Below are 17704 nucleotides of genomic sequence, written 5' to 3'. Positions count from 1 at the left end.
AGCCTCCAGGATGGTCCCCAACAATCCCTGCTTTCTGGAGGGGATTAATGCCCTTGTGGAAGACCCTCCCACCCTGAATAGGACTGACCTAGGTAACCAGGAAAATACTGTGGAGGTGACAGAGTGTGATTTTTGAGGCTAGGTCATATAAGATCCTACAGCTTCCACCTTGCCTCCTCTTTTGGATCACTTGTCTGGGGGAGGCCAGCCACCATTTTGTGAGCAGCCCTGTAGAAAATCTGCATCACAAGGAACTGAGGCCTGTTGCCAGCAGCAAGCATGACTTGCCAGCCAAGTGAGGGAACCACCTTGGAAGTGGAGCCTCCTGCCCCAGCCAAGTCTTCAGATGAGACTGCGGCCCTGGCTGATGTTCTGACTGAGATCTCATGAGAGATTCTGAACCAGACCCGCCCAGCCAAGCCACTCCTAGATTTCTGACCCACAAAAACTGAGATGATAAATGTGTATTGCTTTAACCTGCCAAATTTGGGGATAATTAATTACACAGTAATTAACTACTAACATGACAAATGTCCATTGTGTCCCAGGCCCTGAAATAGGCACTAGCGTGCAAAAATGGACAGAGCAGATATAACCTCTGCCCTCCCAGAGCTTATAGTCCAGAAGCAGATTTTATGAAGAGGGTGCAGTTTGCCTGGCAGGATCGAGACTGGATAGGAATTGGCATCTGATATGAGCACAGTCAAACTATGATCTTCTCTAGGAAAGAAAATCAAAGCAAAAACTTTCACTTTATTGTTCTGTATTGTTTGATTGCCTTGTCACAAGCACACATTGCTTTTAAAGTAATTTCTATCAGGGTGTCTTCTCATAAATACTTCTCGTGAGAATTTAACCAATACCCATTTTTTTGAAAGTCTCCTTGGCAACGTTTATCCAAAAAAATCATTAAAAGGCACATACCCTTCGGCTCAGACATTCCACTTAAATTAATTTATTATGAAGAAATATGCAGAGCCCTCTTAGTTCCCTGAGCAGCTCCATGGTGGTTGGCAAGAACCAGCGCCTTCACGAGAGGCAGCAAAAAGGGAGGCAAGAAGAAAGTGGTTGATCCATTTTCTAAGAAAGATTGGTATGAAAGATAGGTTCAATATAAGAAATATTGGAAAAACACTAGTCACGAGAACTCAAGGAACCAAAATCACTTCCAATGGCCTTGAGGGTCGTGTTTTTGAAGTGAGCCTTGCTGATCTGCAGAACGATGAAGTTGCATTTAGAAAATTCAAGTTCATTCCTGAGGGTATTCAGGGCTAACACTGCCTGACTAATTTCCATGGCATGGATCCTACCCGTGACAAAATGTGCTCTGTGGTCAAAAAATGGTGGACCATGACTGAAGCTCATGTTGATGTCAAGACTACCGATGGTTATTTGCTTCCTCTATTTTGTGTTGGTTTTGCTACAAAACACAATATCAGATTTGGAAGCCCTCTTTCGCTCAGTATAACAGGTCCACTGAATTCAGAAGAAGATGATGGAAATCATGACCCAAGAGTTGCAGACAAATGACTTGAAATTAGTGGCCAATAAGTTAATCCAGACGGCATTGGAAAAGACATAGAAAAGGCTTGCCAGTCTATTTACCCACTCCATGATGTCTTTGTTGGGACAGTAAAAATGCCAAGGGAGCCCAAGTTTGAATTGGGAAAGCTCATGGAGCTGCACAGTGAAGGGAGTCATTCTGGAAAAGCTACTGGGGATGAGACCAGTGTTAACATGAACGAGCTGATGGAGATGAGCCACCAGTCAAGAATCTGTTGAAAATGCTGACATTTCATGGTGACAGATAACAAATTTTATTTGTTATGTTTAAAAAAATATGCAGAAATGTATGGAAAGGGAGACATAAAAGGACGCCCACTGCACTGTTATTCAGGAGTGCAAAAAAATTAGAAACGCCCTAAATGTCAGCAATAGTAAGTTGGTTAAATTACTATTTAATCACGGGCCATCCATCCATTGGAATCTTATGTAACAATCAAAAATGATGATGTCATTCTCCACTTATTTTCTAGGAAATGCGTCCTGACATAATGCTAAGTGAGAAAGACAGGCCATACAACGGTATATATTGTATAACTCCATTTTAATAAAAAGCATATATATTTATGCATAAAATTATTGGAAGGCTCAACCACAACATATTAATGATGTTATGTCTAGGTAGAGGGATTATCCATATATATATATATTTTGTTTCTCTTGGCTTGTCTGTGCTCTTTCACTTTTATTTTAAAAACATGGATTACATCAGGAATATATAGAGTTTCAAATATATTTTGTCAAGGTCTTTTGAATACTCATTAATATTGCTCACCTTCACAGTTCTTAGGCTGTTCTTGTCTTTCACTAGCCTGCCGGGACTGACCAGTCCCTGAATACTGACCAGCCTCTCTTTTCCCCCCCTTGACCAACTACTGGGGATTGGAGATACCCCTGGGTCCCAGAATCAAATAGAGAAAGAGATCAAGTGTTTTCAAGTTAACCCCTCGAGCTGCCCCCAAACATTCCCCCTCCACTCTCTGCAGGGAAGATCCACTCTCTAGAGAACCCTTGGCCTATTCACCATCTCCAGCAAACAAGTCCAATTTCTGGCTCTAAGAACAGAGTGAACCAAGGACACTGATTTACTGCCCACCAAGGGCCTGTGCAGAGAGCAAGCTGATGGTGTTCCCCATTTGGCGTGGCTCTTGAAGGATTTGTGGCTCCAGCAGAGAAGCTTTTAAAGGAGCATAAAGCGAGTTAAGTGATCAGGAATTTTATCCTATTGAAATGAAAGGAGGTGGGGAGGAGGCTGTACCTTTAAAATTGGCCAAGATCCACCTCACAGTAACAGGACTATGATGGGCAGATCAGTGTTCTACTGCTGACCTCCAGCAAGAGATGTCCACCTGGACAATTTTCACCTCTTGAGTTCAACAACATGACCCTGGCTCTGTTCCCATGACTGGCATGACCCAACCAGCATCTCAGTGGCTAGACCCACCCCTCCTCTTCAACAGATCCATTCACCTACTTGCCAATAAGAGATCTGCAGTAACAAACTGCGTGTTTGGACTTGGTTCTGAAGACAAGAAGGGCTTCATTTATCCCTTCTAGAGTGTTGAGTGCCTCCTACAGGATGCGGATGTGGCTCTTCCTGGACCAACAACTGGGTGTGGAGCCTTGAACGAGACCACCTGCTCCTAAAGTTGTGGAGTTCGCCTTTGAGGCAAGACAAAGATGCTAAACAAATAAATAAGCAGGGAAGACAATTTCTGATGATGATAAATGGGAAGAAATAGGCTCATAAGTTGGTGAATAACTGAGACTTTGATCCAAAGTCCGGGAAGAACTTTCCACAGAGTGACATTTGAGCCAAGACCTAAATAAAACTAGAAGCTCATAGACCTTTTTCAACCTGTTTTTCAATCACCCAGCTCAGTGGCAAACTCATGCTGGTCCCATTCAGCCTCACTGACTCAGAGGATGTGGGGGGCTTTCTGGTCCCTGGATCACCATGCATCATGGAGATGTTCAGGGTGCCAGTCTCCATCTCCATCACCCTCCATCTTACAAGTGTCTGAGACAATGGGAGGGGAGGTTGTTCAGAGGGGAAGGTCACCCTGGGACACAGCCAAGTCTCAAGGCCCTGCAGATTGATGTTCAACATGTGGCATGTTGGTTGCAGTTAAAAGGAGGTCCCAGCTGGACACCACCAGGAAGTTATGGTCAGTGCGGTCTCCAGCACTCACTAGAGCAGGACTGGACAATTTCATGCTGCTCAGAGCCCATTGGTTTGTGGATGTGCCTTCAGGAGGAGGCTGATCTAGGCCCCAGTGTCTGTTCAGCCTCTCAGGCTGGTCCTCTCCACTAGGGCCCCTTCTCTCTTTCCATCCTCAAGTTCTCTCCATCTTTTCCCCTCCTTCCCAGCCTGGGCATTCTTTTCTAACTCAGGGTTTGAGAGCTCACTCTTATTCATAATCGAAACCAAACATATTGTCTATGACTTGAGTTCCCCCATTAAAGGTTGTAGGATTTTGAATTTCAAAAGCCAAGATGAGATGCCATATTCTTTCATTTTCTGCAATCTCAACTTTTCTCTGAAGGAATGGGTACCAAAGACCTTGCTCACATGGAGGTAGGGGGTGACCAAATGGGGAAACAGGCATACTCTGAAGCATAATAGTAAATGTCGAAATACCAAAAAAATATTTCACTTAGTGAAAAAATATGCATCTACCAGGCATAGAGTTTGGGACTAGAACACAACAGACATGTGGACAAGGCCCACAGAGGGGCCAGGGAAAAGGAAAAAGGGGGAAGCAAAATGACCTCCAACTGATAGTCTCGGTCAACAGAGAGGCGCTCCAGAGCAGAGATCACTGGACCAAAATGGCCAGGCCCTAGTACCTCCATCTGAAGCCAGGGCGGGTCTTGCAGGTGCCGCAGCTGGAGGCTGTGAGCTAGGGCACTGCTCACCTCTTGGGCAAAGGGAAATCTGGGACTCTCTCATACCCTAAGGAGGGCAGGTAAATGGTACTAAAGAGATCAGAGGAGAGTTAGGCCACCTGATTCTTAAGGCTATCATAGCATCCCCGACCGGGAAATCTAAGTAGAGGCCAGAAGGCACTGGGAGAGTCAGGGGTGGTCAAGTGCATAGAACATGGGTCTGTGCCACCTGAGTTCCAATCCCACCTCCATTACCCTCTAGCTGCTTGGTGTGGATAGGTCACTTCAGCTTCCCCTTTAACAGATCGGGCATAATAATAGAACCGACCCTATAGCTTTATTGGAAGGATTATGGAGAAGTTAATGTTTTAGAAAGCACTTAGAAAATGCCTGGCCAGGAAACACTATTAGGTAAGTGTTAGTAAGTGTCCCGGTAAAAAATGAGGAGAAAGAGCCCTCCAGGCAGAAGGCACAGCCTGGGTAATAGCCCAGAAGACAGGATCAGAATAGCACAGAATGTAACCCACATCAGTGGGCTGAAGCCAGCCAAACAGCTGGTTAATCACATTCGACTTGAGCGGTATTTAATTTATTTTTCAGGCACAGATTTTAAGGGAAATAACATTCTCCAGTCTTGCCAAACAGCCCACCAAGATGGACTGTGTGATTTTTCTCTAAAATCCATCCGGATCTTACCCAGATGGATTCAAAACCGAAAAGCAACGAAAACCACCCATCTTCCCACAGCCCGCTCTCGTTAAAGCTGCAATTTCTTCCAACACGACAGATGTTGACACGCATTCTTGCTGCCACCTATCAGAAAGTCTAGGTGCACCCTTGTAATGCCCCCTCCCCATCCAGGACTCCGATCCTCTGTCTCGCCCCACCAAGGCCGTGCAGGCTGCGGACACCGCCCGCTCCTTCCTGCCCCTCTGGCCAGCCCATATGGAATGAGTTGCTCCGTTTTCACTTCTTATCAGAGATGGAAATATTCCCCCCCCCCCCCCGTCTTTGTGGAGTTTTTCCACGTCTGTGAGCTGGACAATGCTTAACTCTTATCGTTCCAAAGCACTGCCAGCCTTCTGACTCCCAGACCAAAATTGCAGGGTTCGGCATTGTCAGATCACAAGAAGGGTAGGGAAGGGGATCGTGGAGGGAGGGGCAGGTCAAGAGGACACTTAAAGTACCAACAGTTCATGCTGAGAAGAATTCAGTTGCTTCCCTCTGTGACTTTAAAAAAGAGGTCTTTGAAGTAGCCTCTCTTCCATCTTATTAACCTTGAACCTGTCCTTGTAGGATAACAGTGATAATAACCAGCACGCTTTTAACCCTTCCAGCAACCCACCAAAATAAATAGATGTTCTCATTATTTGTCCCATTTTACGAGTGAAGCTCAGAGAGGTCAAGTGACTCTCCCAAGGCCACACAGCCATTAAGTGGAGAGCTGACGTCTCTGACCGCAGATTATCCATCACACTCTCAGCCAGCAGAGGAACATACCTGAACGTGCCCCTGTGGTCTGGGACAGTCTCTTCACCCCAACCTAGCAAAGTTTACAGACACTACCTGAGGTGGGAGAGCAAAGTGGGGAGTCCTCACCCAAGGGCACACAGCTAGTGAGAGAGCCCATACAGACACAGGCCCAGGATTTCTGCAGCACACCCATTTATTCCTACTTTCTTCTATAAGAAAGATGGAGCTGAGGCCCGGTTATCCATAAAGGAGAAATGGATAACATCTTGCAGCTCAGAGCCTGGGTTGTGGAGGTGTGCAGAGCTGGGTTGTCTGATGTCGCCATTTATAAGCTGTGTGATCAGGGACTAGTTGTCTCGACTCTCTGAGCGTCAGTTTCCTCCACTGTGAAATGAGGGGTAACAAAAATCTATCTTAAAGGGTCATCATAGGGTTGACCTGAGACTGTAAAAACAAAGTGCCCAGCACAGTGCTTGGCACATAACATTAGTCCTCTGCAAATACTAACTCTCATTATACTGATATTAACAATCAGCTCCACAGGCTGATTTATCTCCTAACCAACAGTTATCTGTGGCCCACAAGTACATGCAGAGCATTGGACCGAGAGCTGCTGGTGATGCAAAGAATCAGTTCTCAAGGAACTTCATGCAAGAAATGGGAGCTCAGAGTGTGACAAGGTCAATGGCGATTTCCGCTATGAATGGGTCCGTGGGAAGCTCTCTCATCGCGGGTAGCATGTTGCACTATGTGTATCCTGTCGCCCTCCCAGGATGATGAGCTGCTTGAGGACAGGGTATGAGTCCAGTACATCTTTGTAGTGTGCTGTCAGGTGCTTGCCCGAAATCTATGTGTTATTCATCTACTCCTCTGCATTTCTAGCACCTGACCCACTCTCTTCTTGTGTCTGGTTGACTGTAATAGGTTTCTACGTGGTTTCCCAGAGCCCCCTCTGAACCCCCTACAATCCAGAATGATGTTAAATGTACAAATGACATTTTTTCACTCCTTTGTTTAAATTCCCCAGTGGTTTCCCTTTGCATTAAGAATAAAATCTAGGGATGCCTGGGTGGCTCAGTTGGTTAAGTGTCTGACTCTTGGTTTCGGCTCAGGTCATGATCTGAGTTGTGAGATAAAGCCCTGCATCAGGCTCCATGCTGAGCACAGAGTCTGCTTAAGATTCTCTCTCTCTTTCTGCCCCTCCCCCCCTTGGGCTCACTCTCTCTCTTTCTTTCTCTCTCTCTCTCTCTCCCAAGGGAAAAAAAAGAATAAAACCTAAACTCTATACTCTGGCCACTAGGACCCTGCAGTCCAGCCCCACCCACCTCTCCAATGTCATCTCCTACCCTCTCGGCCTTTCATTTTGCTCCAATCCACTGCCCTTCCTGCTATTGTTCGAAACACTGTCTCAGGGCCTTTGCACGTGCTGTTTCCTCTGCCTAGGATGTGCATTCTTGGATCTACCCACGAATGGTTCCTCTCATCATTTATGCCTAAACTCAAATGTCAGCTCTTCAGAGAAGCCTCCTGTGATGATCATTTCTAGACTAAAATCCCCCCTTTACTTTGTATCATATTACTCTATTGCATAAATGTGCTTATTGTCTACCCCTTTCCCAAACCAGAACATAAGATCTTTAAGGGCAGAGATCTTCTCTGCTCTGGTCACCACCGAATCCCCAGAGCCTTGTCCAGGGCCTGGCACACAGTAGGTCCACAAAGTATTTGTTGAGTGAAATCACGGATGAAGGATTGAGAGCTCCTTGAAAATAGATCCCATATATTCTTCTCCTTTGGATCCAAAGAGCCCGAAACAGTGCCTAGCACCCAGTAGGTGCCAAATTAGGGCACATCCCTCCCCTTTAAGGGCACAACATGAAAATGACACAAATCGCTTCTGCTCCTACCTCCATCAGCCAGGACTCAATCACATCTGGCCACACTGATGTGCAAAAGAGTCTGGGAAATGTATTGTTATGCTGAGTCACCACGTGTCCAGCGGAAGATTCTATAACTACCATGAAATGGAGGAATTAAATAATGAAGACTCTCTGCCACAAGTAGCAATAATTTTTTCTTTTTAAGATTTTATTTATTTATTTGAGAGAGAGGGAGAAACAGCATGAGAGGGGAGAGGGTCAGAGGGAGAAGCAGGCTCCCCGCTGAGCTGGGAGCCTGATGCGGAACTCGATCCCAGGACTCTGGGATCATGACCTAACCCGAAGGCAGACGCTTAACCCACTGAGCCACCCAGGAGCCCTAGCAATAATTTTTAAAACAATATAAATAACAATAATAATAGTTGACATCCATTGAGTATTTAGTCTTGCGCCGGGCACGGTTCTTTTAATCCTTGCAACAATCCCCGGTGGTGGATGCCACTGTTGTCCCCCATGTGCAGGAAAGGGAACTGAGGCTCAGAAAAGCATGGGCGACTCACGCACAGCTGCACAGATGGGAAGTAGGAACAGCCAAACTGGACCAATTTGACATTACCACCATTTAAGCACTGGGGAGCCATTGAAGATTTAGAGCAAGGGCAAAAAAACTTCTAGTAACGGTCCCCAAGTTCAGGGTGGTGTGTGCATTATCTCATTTCAACCTCGGTGCTATTCATCCCCATGAATATTCACGCCCCATGGGCGTGAGTCATCCCCATGCTGCACAGCACTCCCCCACGCTAGCTCGGTGTCTGGAACAGGGTAAGTGCTCACGAAATGCCTGTTGAATGAATGAGCGATCATCCTTGTCACAGAGAATGGAGAGGTTGAGAGGAACCTCTTTAAAATACCGCCAGGGACTAAGCCTTTTCTGAAATTGGACACAAAGTAAAAGAAGAAGAATTCAGTTGTTAATGAGTCACAGAACTTCTCCCTCCTGGGCTCCAAACCCACTCTGGATCTTGTTCAGAACAGATGGAACACCACCGGCTGGGAAGGTTGCATAGATCGTGAGGTTTCTTGGGTACCAAACCATGTCGTGTGGATTCTGATGAGTTGGGTGCAACTGAATCTGAAGGGCACGAATTAAAACCCTATGGAACATGAACTGGCTTTGGAATGGACGAGTCAGATGCAATATCTCAAACAAACCGCTTTCTAAACTACCTTAAGGCATGGTCTCGAGCTCACCCATGCTTAGGCTGCTCTGACAGCAGGCGCCCCCGGTGAGTTGTGGGGATTGGTATTGGCCACCGGGACTAGGCCATAGGGCATCTTTGAAAGACTCTGACAGCTGATGTCCCAGCACAACAGCCATGAAGCAATGAAGTCTAAACCACCAAAGACTTGGGCACAAACCACTCCTCGACGTAGACAAGCCAAACCATTGAGCCAGGAAGGCCAAACTCTGCGCTCATCAAAATAAAGTTTTAAAATGGATTTCATGACTTAGGCTGGGACATTATGACTCTGGAGGAGAACACTGGAAATCAGCAGAGTGACCATTATCAATGATGGTCAGCTACTCATACCTCCACCCTGTAGTAGTCTAGATAGAAGAAATCATTATTTGCAATAAATACCTCCCCCCAGAAACTCCACGTTCCTGCCTGTGCATCCTTCTCTGCTTTTCCTCCGAATAAATGGAAAATAAAGATTACCTGGAGAGTCTTTATTGTATATATATGATTCCTTTTGCACCTGCTGTTCCCACCATATTTGCCTTCTTGCATTTCTTTCCTTGAATCCAGGATGGTCTTTCTAGCCCTGAATTCTTAGCATCCACTGTTCTCTCTGTCACCAAAGCTTTTCCCTCCAATTTTGCAGAAAACCTGAGACTTCTTCAGGTCTCCCCCCAAATGTCACTTCACCCCAAGAGGACTTCTCTCCACCCTTTCCCTCCCCGGCTCTGATGTTTTCCATCCTAACATTCACCACTATTGGGAATGATATATTTCTCCTTTTTACTTGTTTAATACCTCACTCTCCCACTTATCTGTAAGCTCCTTGGGGAGGCGGCTTGTGTGTTTTATTCATCACTGTAGACCCCTCTACCTCACCCACTCACTTTCCACTTAGAAGTCCAGACTCTACCAGCCAGAGAGGCTAGAATACAGAGCCTTCAGAGGAACAGAGACCCACCAGTGCTAATAGAACCAAGAGCCATCCATCACTCTCCTACCCACTACAGCTGGATGGATTAATAATCGTGGTTGGCCTGAAACTAATTGGTAGACCCGTCTGCCTCAAGCTTTCCCTCTGCTTATGTAGGAATTCCTGTGGTGGCACGGACTAGAATTGTCCACCCCATCCTTCAAGTCCCTGCTCAGACCCCCACCCCCTGCATAGCACCTTTCTTTCTCTCCCCAGGATGAAGTATGTGCTCCCACCTCGGATTTCCCAGGGTAAACCCTGCCTAGGCCCTACACTGGATGTGAATCATGCATGGGCTTGAGTGACCCTGCCGATTTTGTCTTGAATTCTTCCTTAAATCTCTTTTTGCTTAACTTTCAATATCCATTCATTCTTTGGCCTTCTAACATTCACTGATTCTCTAGCTGAGGGATCAGATCAAAACCATATCTGATCCCGTTCCTCTTCTACTCAAAACCTCTGGGGGCTTCCATTTTACTCACTCAGGGTAAAATCCAGAGTCCTAATCACAATCCTCAGCGTCCATGGGAGCTGCTTCATGCTGGCAGCTCCTCCTTGGCTCCTACTGTTCTCACTCTCCTTCCCTCCACTCCAGGAATACTGGCCTCTACTGCTCCTCCAGCATGCAAACCATGCTCCTGCCCCAGGGCCTTTGCACTTGCCCTTTGCTCTGCCTGGTATGCTCTGCTCCAGATATCTGGGTGGCTCATTCACTTCATTCATTCAGGTCTTTGCTCAAATTCACCTTTCTAAGAGTCTGCCCTTGACCACACCTTGTCACCCTCTATTTTCCTTGCTCTTCTTTTCTCTCTGTTTTCCATAACTACTATTTCTTATGGACTTATTTGTTTCCTTACTGTGGAGGAAGGAGAGAAACATTTACTGGAGGTAATCCAGCAGTCTAACACAGCCGTTACTCAAAGGAAAATCAAGGTGCTGCTAGCTGGAGAAGGAAGGCACTCAAATCAACACAGCCCACTAGCAGCACATGCTATGTCCAAAGTGCTCTGGGTTTGCAGGTTCCTACAGGACGCCCTTCTTGTTAAATTAAGTAGGGAACTGCTCTGGACTGGATATGCCTCCCCACACACATTACACTCTTCTCTGGCCCAAGCTCCTTTCCCAGATGTTTGCAGTTTGGGTGGGATGGTCAGTCAAGGTGCCCTGTGATTTCTGGACAACCAGTGGCCTTGGGACCCAAGATAAAGCCACGAGAGCTTCTCTCTTCCAAAAACTAAACCATGAATGTAGGCAAACCTCAGAGATATTGTAGGTTCCATTCCAGGCCACCACAATAAAGCAAATATCACAATAAAGTGAGTCAAGTGCGTGTTTTTTTGTTTCCCAGTGCATATAAAAGTTATGTTTATACTGTAGTCTATTAAGTGTGTGATAGCGCTTTGTCTAAAAAACAAGAGACATAACTTTAATTAAAAAATACTTTCTTGCTAAAAAATGTTAACCATCATCCAAGCGTTCAGTGAGTCATAACCACCGATCACAGATCACCACATCAAATATAATAATAATTAAAAAGTTTGAAATACTGCAAGAAGTATCAAAAAGTGACACAGAGACATGAAGCGAGCAAATGCTGTTGTAAAAAATGGTGCCAATAGATTCTCAATGCAGGGTTGCCACAGACCTTCAATTTGTAAAACAAAAAACAAAAAAAACCTCATGATCTGCAAAGCTCTGTAAAACAAAGCACCATAAAACGAGGTTATGTCTGTACATGAGATACATACGGAAAGCGTTGGAACTGATTCATCTAAAGGCTGTACCCTAAGGAGACCGCCTTATTAGTTCTTGCTATCTAGATATTGGAAGCTTCCTGCTTTCTATTTGTTCTTGGTCTGTGGTTCAGTTTTTCTTTCAAATCACTGGAATAAACTGTGTCCTTGTAAAAATTGGTTAGGTTAGCCCAAGTCATTGACTGATGCAACGCTCCCTACATACTTATTCATTAGATCCTATTCAAACTGCTGCTACAGAGCCTAAATATTTACTGGTCAGTCTCTATTCTGGAAGACAAAGCCACCCAGCCGGGCAGTCCGAGAGAAAGGATTTCATATAGGTCATTAGTTACAAAGGTGTTGCAAGAGCTTTCAGGTCCAACAGGCACAGGAGACAGCTCAGAGATCAGCAAGAGTGGGAAGCCAGTTCTACTCCAGGACAGGTGAGAACAAGGTGGTGTCACCAGAACCCATGAGCTGGGGCTGCCTGGGGGGAGTTGGGACCTTGAAGGGACACCGAGAAAGCTAGAGCCATCCATGTAGGAAATACAGCCACCACCCAGAGAGGCCCCTCAAGTCAGAGAGAGCACGTAGTGTGGGAGAATGACCTTAGCATCTCCCATCATCCCATCCTCCAATCCACCAGTGTCCCTCCCACTGGAGGCTCCCATGGGCTGAACCTAGCCTGAGACGAGGGACGCTGGGAATTATAGTTTGCGGCAGTCGGCCATCTGCTATCAGAAGTGACTGGCACGAAAGGGGTGAGTGGTCCCTCTGGGGTGATCTGTCTTCCTTAACGCCCTTGTTGCTTTCCAACATGGTGTCCAAAGGGGCAAACTCGGTGGAGGGAAGAAACAGACACGTTCTGCCATTGTGCTGCCCAGCACATCCGGCCTTCCACCAGAGAGTCTCCATGTGGCTCTTTTTACGGTCTTCAGTCCGGGCCAATGGCCTGGCCACCGCTCCCCTCCTTCTACTTCCATGAAGTCCACCAGGCCTGCTGGTAACCAAAGGCCTGGCTTTGGCTGCGACCCAAATAGCTGAAGGAGCTTCAACTCCATTCAGAGCTCTGGGCAGTGCCAGGGCAGCAGAAACCAAGGCCTGTTTCTGTCTAGAGTTTGATGAATTCCCTAACAGTTCCTTCTACCCTCAGAATTAAAAACTAATGTTTGTGCAGCCCGGCCCATTAGCGTGCTTCCCCGGTGACGGAGCCCCCTCCACCTCTCCGCCGCAGGCCTGCCTTCCCAAGCCAAAGCTCTTGCTAACATGCTCTCTGAAAGTCATTTTTGGACCTGAAGTGGAGGAAGTGGGGCCAAAGCTCACTTTGTGGAAAGATTTTATTTCCATCTGAGTCCACTTCAAGGAACAGCGAGGGATTAGTTTTGTTAGCTTTTTACCTCCAAAAAAATCGCAGGGCCTTCTCGAAGCAGATTTATGGGATGGCTCAGCAATCACATTTCAAACTATGGAGACCAGGAGCCCTTTCTTTGGGGATGACTCCAAATTGGCTGGCACCATGCAATATAGCCTAAATGGAAAACAGTCAGCAAGGCTGGCCTGGTGCGCTCTCTTCCAAGGCAGGGTTACAGAACTTGGTGCAAGGCCACAGGGGCTCAGCCGCTTCCCTAGATGCTGGTCGAAGACAATCAGAGGAACTCACTCGACCGCAGGTAATAAGAAGGTACGAGACAGAGGAAAGTGAAAAGGGCGGGGTTTTCCCCAGTGTGTTCCTGAGACCAGTGGTTCCCAAACTTGAGGGTGCACTCAGTCCTCTGGGCATCCTGTCGAAATGCGGATGCTGATTCAGCAGGTCCGGGGTGACCTCTGACTTTCTGTGCCTAACAGGCCCTACGTGCCGGTGCTGCTGGTCCCGGAAGCATGCTTGGAATAGCAGGGACGTAGACCGTGGCATACGAAGCGGGGCGCATGGAATCATCCTTGGGATTTGGGGGAGCATATCAGAACTTCTATTAATACTCATTTTGTAGCTCACCCCTCTCATTTCTAATCTTTGCACATAGAGTATTTATGATGTTAACCTAATAGTACATGAATATATGCATGTGTGTATATGTTATTTATGTGGAGATGTACAGATATATATTTATATATAGTATACGGAGATAGATAGATATAGATCGATCAATTGATCGATCTGCTCAAGACCCTTTTTGACTTAATACCTAAAAATAACCTCACCAGCTTTAGGCACCTTGGCTCCGCCGGTCCCCCCAAAATTCACAACAGATGGGTTCCAAAGAAAACTCGACCAGGGCCCAGGGAAGCCAGAACACCTGCTTTGTCAACAGTGGGGCCAACGGAGACGTCCCCCGGGGGTTTTTGCTAGAACTGTTGTGTCTGAGACCTTTGCTATATATATATATATATAAAATCCATCCTCACTTTTTTAGATGGATGGGAATACATAATTATAAAAGTCTGGAGACCTCTGAACAAGTCCACGAAGAGTGTACTTCTTTAGACTTTCAGAGAGAATCTTCTCTCTCTCTCTCTCTCTCTTTTTTTTTTTTTTTAGAGAGACAGAGCGCACAAGCAGGCGCGGGAGAGGCAGAGGGAGAGGGAGAGAGAGAATCTCAAGCAGGCCCCAAGCTCAACATGAAGCCCAGCACAGGGCTCGATCCCACAACCCTCAGAGCATGACCTGAGCCAAAACCAAGAGTCGGGCACTTAACCAACTGAGCCATCCAGGCACCCCGAGAGAATTTTTTTAATATACAAACACCTTCTCCAAGTTTTTCCTGTAATCCAAAGCCACTTTTATATGAATGGGACCTACGCATTGAGGACCCATGGTATACCAGACACTGTGCTAGGCATTTTACCCCCTTTTCCCTGTCAGGTAGAGAGTACCAAGCTTATTTCACAGATGAAGAAACTGGGGTACAGACAGGGGAAGTAACTCACCCCTGTTCCCTCATCTAACCACCAGCAGAGATTCAAACAATTTGAACGCAAACAGTTTGACCCGAGATTCCCCAGTTTGATTCAAACAGACCAAATGTGAGCTAAGGCAATATGCTGTCATTCCTGAGTTGACCAGCTAAGCAGGGGTGCTGGGAGATCCGGCAACGTGGAGCCTGAGCATCGACTTCCTGACCTCTATCATTCCGACCAAACAGCTGGTAGGACCCGTCCTTCTCACACCCACAGCAGCTTCTCAGGGGTCCCACTGGCAGAATTTGCAAAACAGCCGTGCATGGAGATTCGCCATCTCTTGTGACTATCTCAAGGTCTCGGAGAGATTAAAGCCATGCACAGTCTGTGCTTAGGACTCTGGGTTCCTGTCTTGTCTGTTTTTTTTTTTAGAAATAAATTCCCCCTTTCCCCATAAGAACTTGCTCAGTGGCAGACACTGGGCTCAGCTTTTTATGTGCATTATCTCAATTAATGCCCACAGATACTATAAGAAGATGCTATTCCTCTCCCCGTGAATTGATCAGGAAATTGAGACTTTCACAGGGAAGTACCATGCCCAGGGGACCCAAGTTTAGTGCCGGAGTTGATTCTAGGCAGATCTGATTCAAAGCGCGGGTTTTGAAAGCCATATGTGCTCGGTCTTGCCCATCGGATTCTTAGCCCTTCCTTAGCCCCACACCGTATGGTTGATGTTAATAGGTTCATTACTCTGACGCCCAGCCAGGCTTGAGGAAAGGGAAAGGACCTGTCACACCTCAACTCTGCTTACTTACCTGGGACTCAGGCAGGTGTCAGCCAAGGTCCCAGACACATCAGTTCTAGCCAAAACCCCCGGGGGACGTCTCTGTTGGTCCCACTGTTGACAAAGCAGGTGTTCTGGCTTCCCTGGGCCCTGGTCAAGTTTTCTTTGGAACCCATGAGATGTGAGTTTTGGGGGGACTGGCGGAGCCAAGGTGCCTAAAGCTGGTGAGGTTATTTTTAAGTCATAAGTCAAAAAGAGCCTTGAGCAGAAATGTTCTCACCTGCCGCAGAATCGAGCTTGGGTGTCTTCCTCTGCCAAAGATGCCCGGAGAGGCTCTGGGGCTGCTCAGACATGGAGAGGTGTGCATGAGTGTGTGTGTGTGTGTGTGAACATGTTTGAGTATGTGCGGGTGGACACATTCGAGTGTGCATATGAGAGAGTGTATGAGAGGGTTTGTGCTTAAATGTGAGTTTGTTGGCAGATTCGTGTTCACAATTTGGGGTCAAAGAGGCACCAGGTCTCTGCACCCTTAGGAAATGTGATTGGTGTCCTATGCACCCTTGAACATGCGACACCCTCTTCTGGGAATGTCCCAAGGTACACGAGCTAACCATGATATTCCCTGGCAGGAAACAGACGGCACACTCATAGAGGGTAAGGGACGGTTTACTAACAGTGTTATTTATAAAGATGAGGGCAGGATTAAGAAAACCAGCAAGGGGTGGGATAGGAAGCAGCCAGGAACTAGTGACATCGGGGAGCTGTTCCTATCACCAGTCCTGAGGGAGCAAAAAGAGGGAGTATCATCAGAGCGCAGAGAGAAAGTGAGAGAAGGGGAAGGGAAGGCTCCTGATGAATGCAGGGCTTGTGGTCCAGACACAGCCAGCCCTGGACCCCCTCGCTGGGAAGGAGCCCAGGAAAGAGAGACTCCAACAGCGCTGCCCTCCATCCCTTGCATCTCCTACTGGCGTCTCCCGTTGTCCGAATCCAGGCGAAAGCCAGAGACCGGGAGTCCGCTGATGGAGTCTACGCAACTCGGCCATGTAGGGGGAGCAGGGTAGAGAATGGGCTGGAGGAACCCAGGAAGATTCCCAGCACAGAAACCTAGTGGGATGACATATCCAATTGAATTGCATTCCACTGCTGGTCAAAGCAAGATAGAGATTTGTCCTCTCTCATGGAAAAATACTCCAGAGGCAGCTAGGGCCACTGTGTCGAGTTACTGCAAAGACCACCATGCACAGCATCATCTGAGAAGGGCGCCCCCTGGAGTTAAGCAACCCGGGCTGAGAGGTGACTCCCTGACGTCACCAGTATCTCTGGCTCGTGTCTTTCTACCTCTGGCTCCTGTCTTTCTGCTCTCCAATCCTTAGCACAGCCTTTCATCCTCACGGTTGTGCCCATGATCACAGGTGGCCCCTGGAGCTCCTGCCATCATACCGGGAAGGGGAAGGAAAGGAAAGGAAGAAGGACAAGAGCTCTCTGGAAGCTCCAGTTGTTAACTTCTGCTTACATCCATCTCATTTAGCATTCCTGTCTGCACGGGCTGCTTCCAGCTATCATTTCTTTTTGACCCGGCATCATGCTGCTTCCAGCAGCCAGGGGACTTTTACCGGAGAATCAAGAGAAAATGGTTATTGGCCCTGCCTCAGTGAAGGAAGGCCCGGGTTCCAGTCTCCACTTGGACCCTCGTTGGCTAGGCGACTACTTCTAGGTCCCGGCAGACTCCTGGGAAGTTTGGCTCACCACTGCCCTCCCCTTGGCGTGGCAGGGATGGAAGAAAGGAGGACGAAGCAATCGCCTTCAGTCTTCTCTGGCCACAGGCAATACAAGTGAACGTTTCCAGCCAATTAGCAACAGACAGAGTTGCATCCGAGTGTTGGTGCCATCCTCATTAGCTGCGTAGCCTTTGGCAAGTCTATTCGATTTCTCTGCACCTCAGTTTCCTCCTCTGTAAAGTGAGGCTGACAAAATTCTCACCTTGTAGAGCTGTGAGAGAATGGAACGTGTAAAATTCTCAGTACGTGACAAGAACACGTGGAATGATGCTCGGAGGGCTATTGAGCAACCACCCCTCCTCCTTGCCAGGAACACGTGCGGCTGGCAGATCCTCGGCCCGAGAACAGCAGTGAGAAAGAAGGGGATCCCCTCACTGCCTAACAGGATGCTGAAAAGTGTGAAGAGCTGCAGTACCCAGGAGGGCCGCGAGGCTTCTCACGTCCCGCTGGACAAGTGATGGGGAGAAACCCATTTCTGACCTGGAACGTGAA

At 47.3% G+C, this 17704-nt stretch overlaps 1 pseudogene; it reads left to right on the top strand.

Annotated features, from left to right (window-relative positions):
- Window positions 1–1003: 1003 nt before the first annotated feature.
- On the top strand, window positions 1004–1811 carry LOC116648931 (annotated as a pseudogene).
- The last annotated feature ends 15893 nt before the right edge of the window (window positions 1812–17704 follow it).

Source organism: Phoca vitulina, unplaced genomic scaffold (genome assembly GCF_004348235.1).
Source record: "Phoca vitulina isolate PV1807 unplaced genomic scaffold, GSC_HSeal_1.0 scaffold46, whole genome shotgun sequence".
NCBI lineage: Eukaryota > Metazoa > Chordata > Mammalia > Carnivora > Phocidae > Phoca > Phoca vitulina.
Note: the sequence above shows the minus strand (reverse complement) of the source record. Positions and strands in the feature narration are given on the sequence as shown.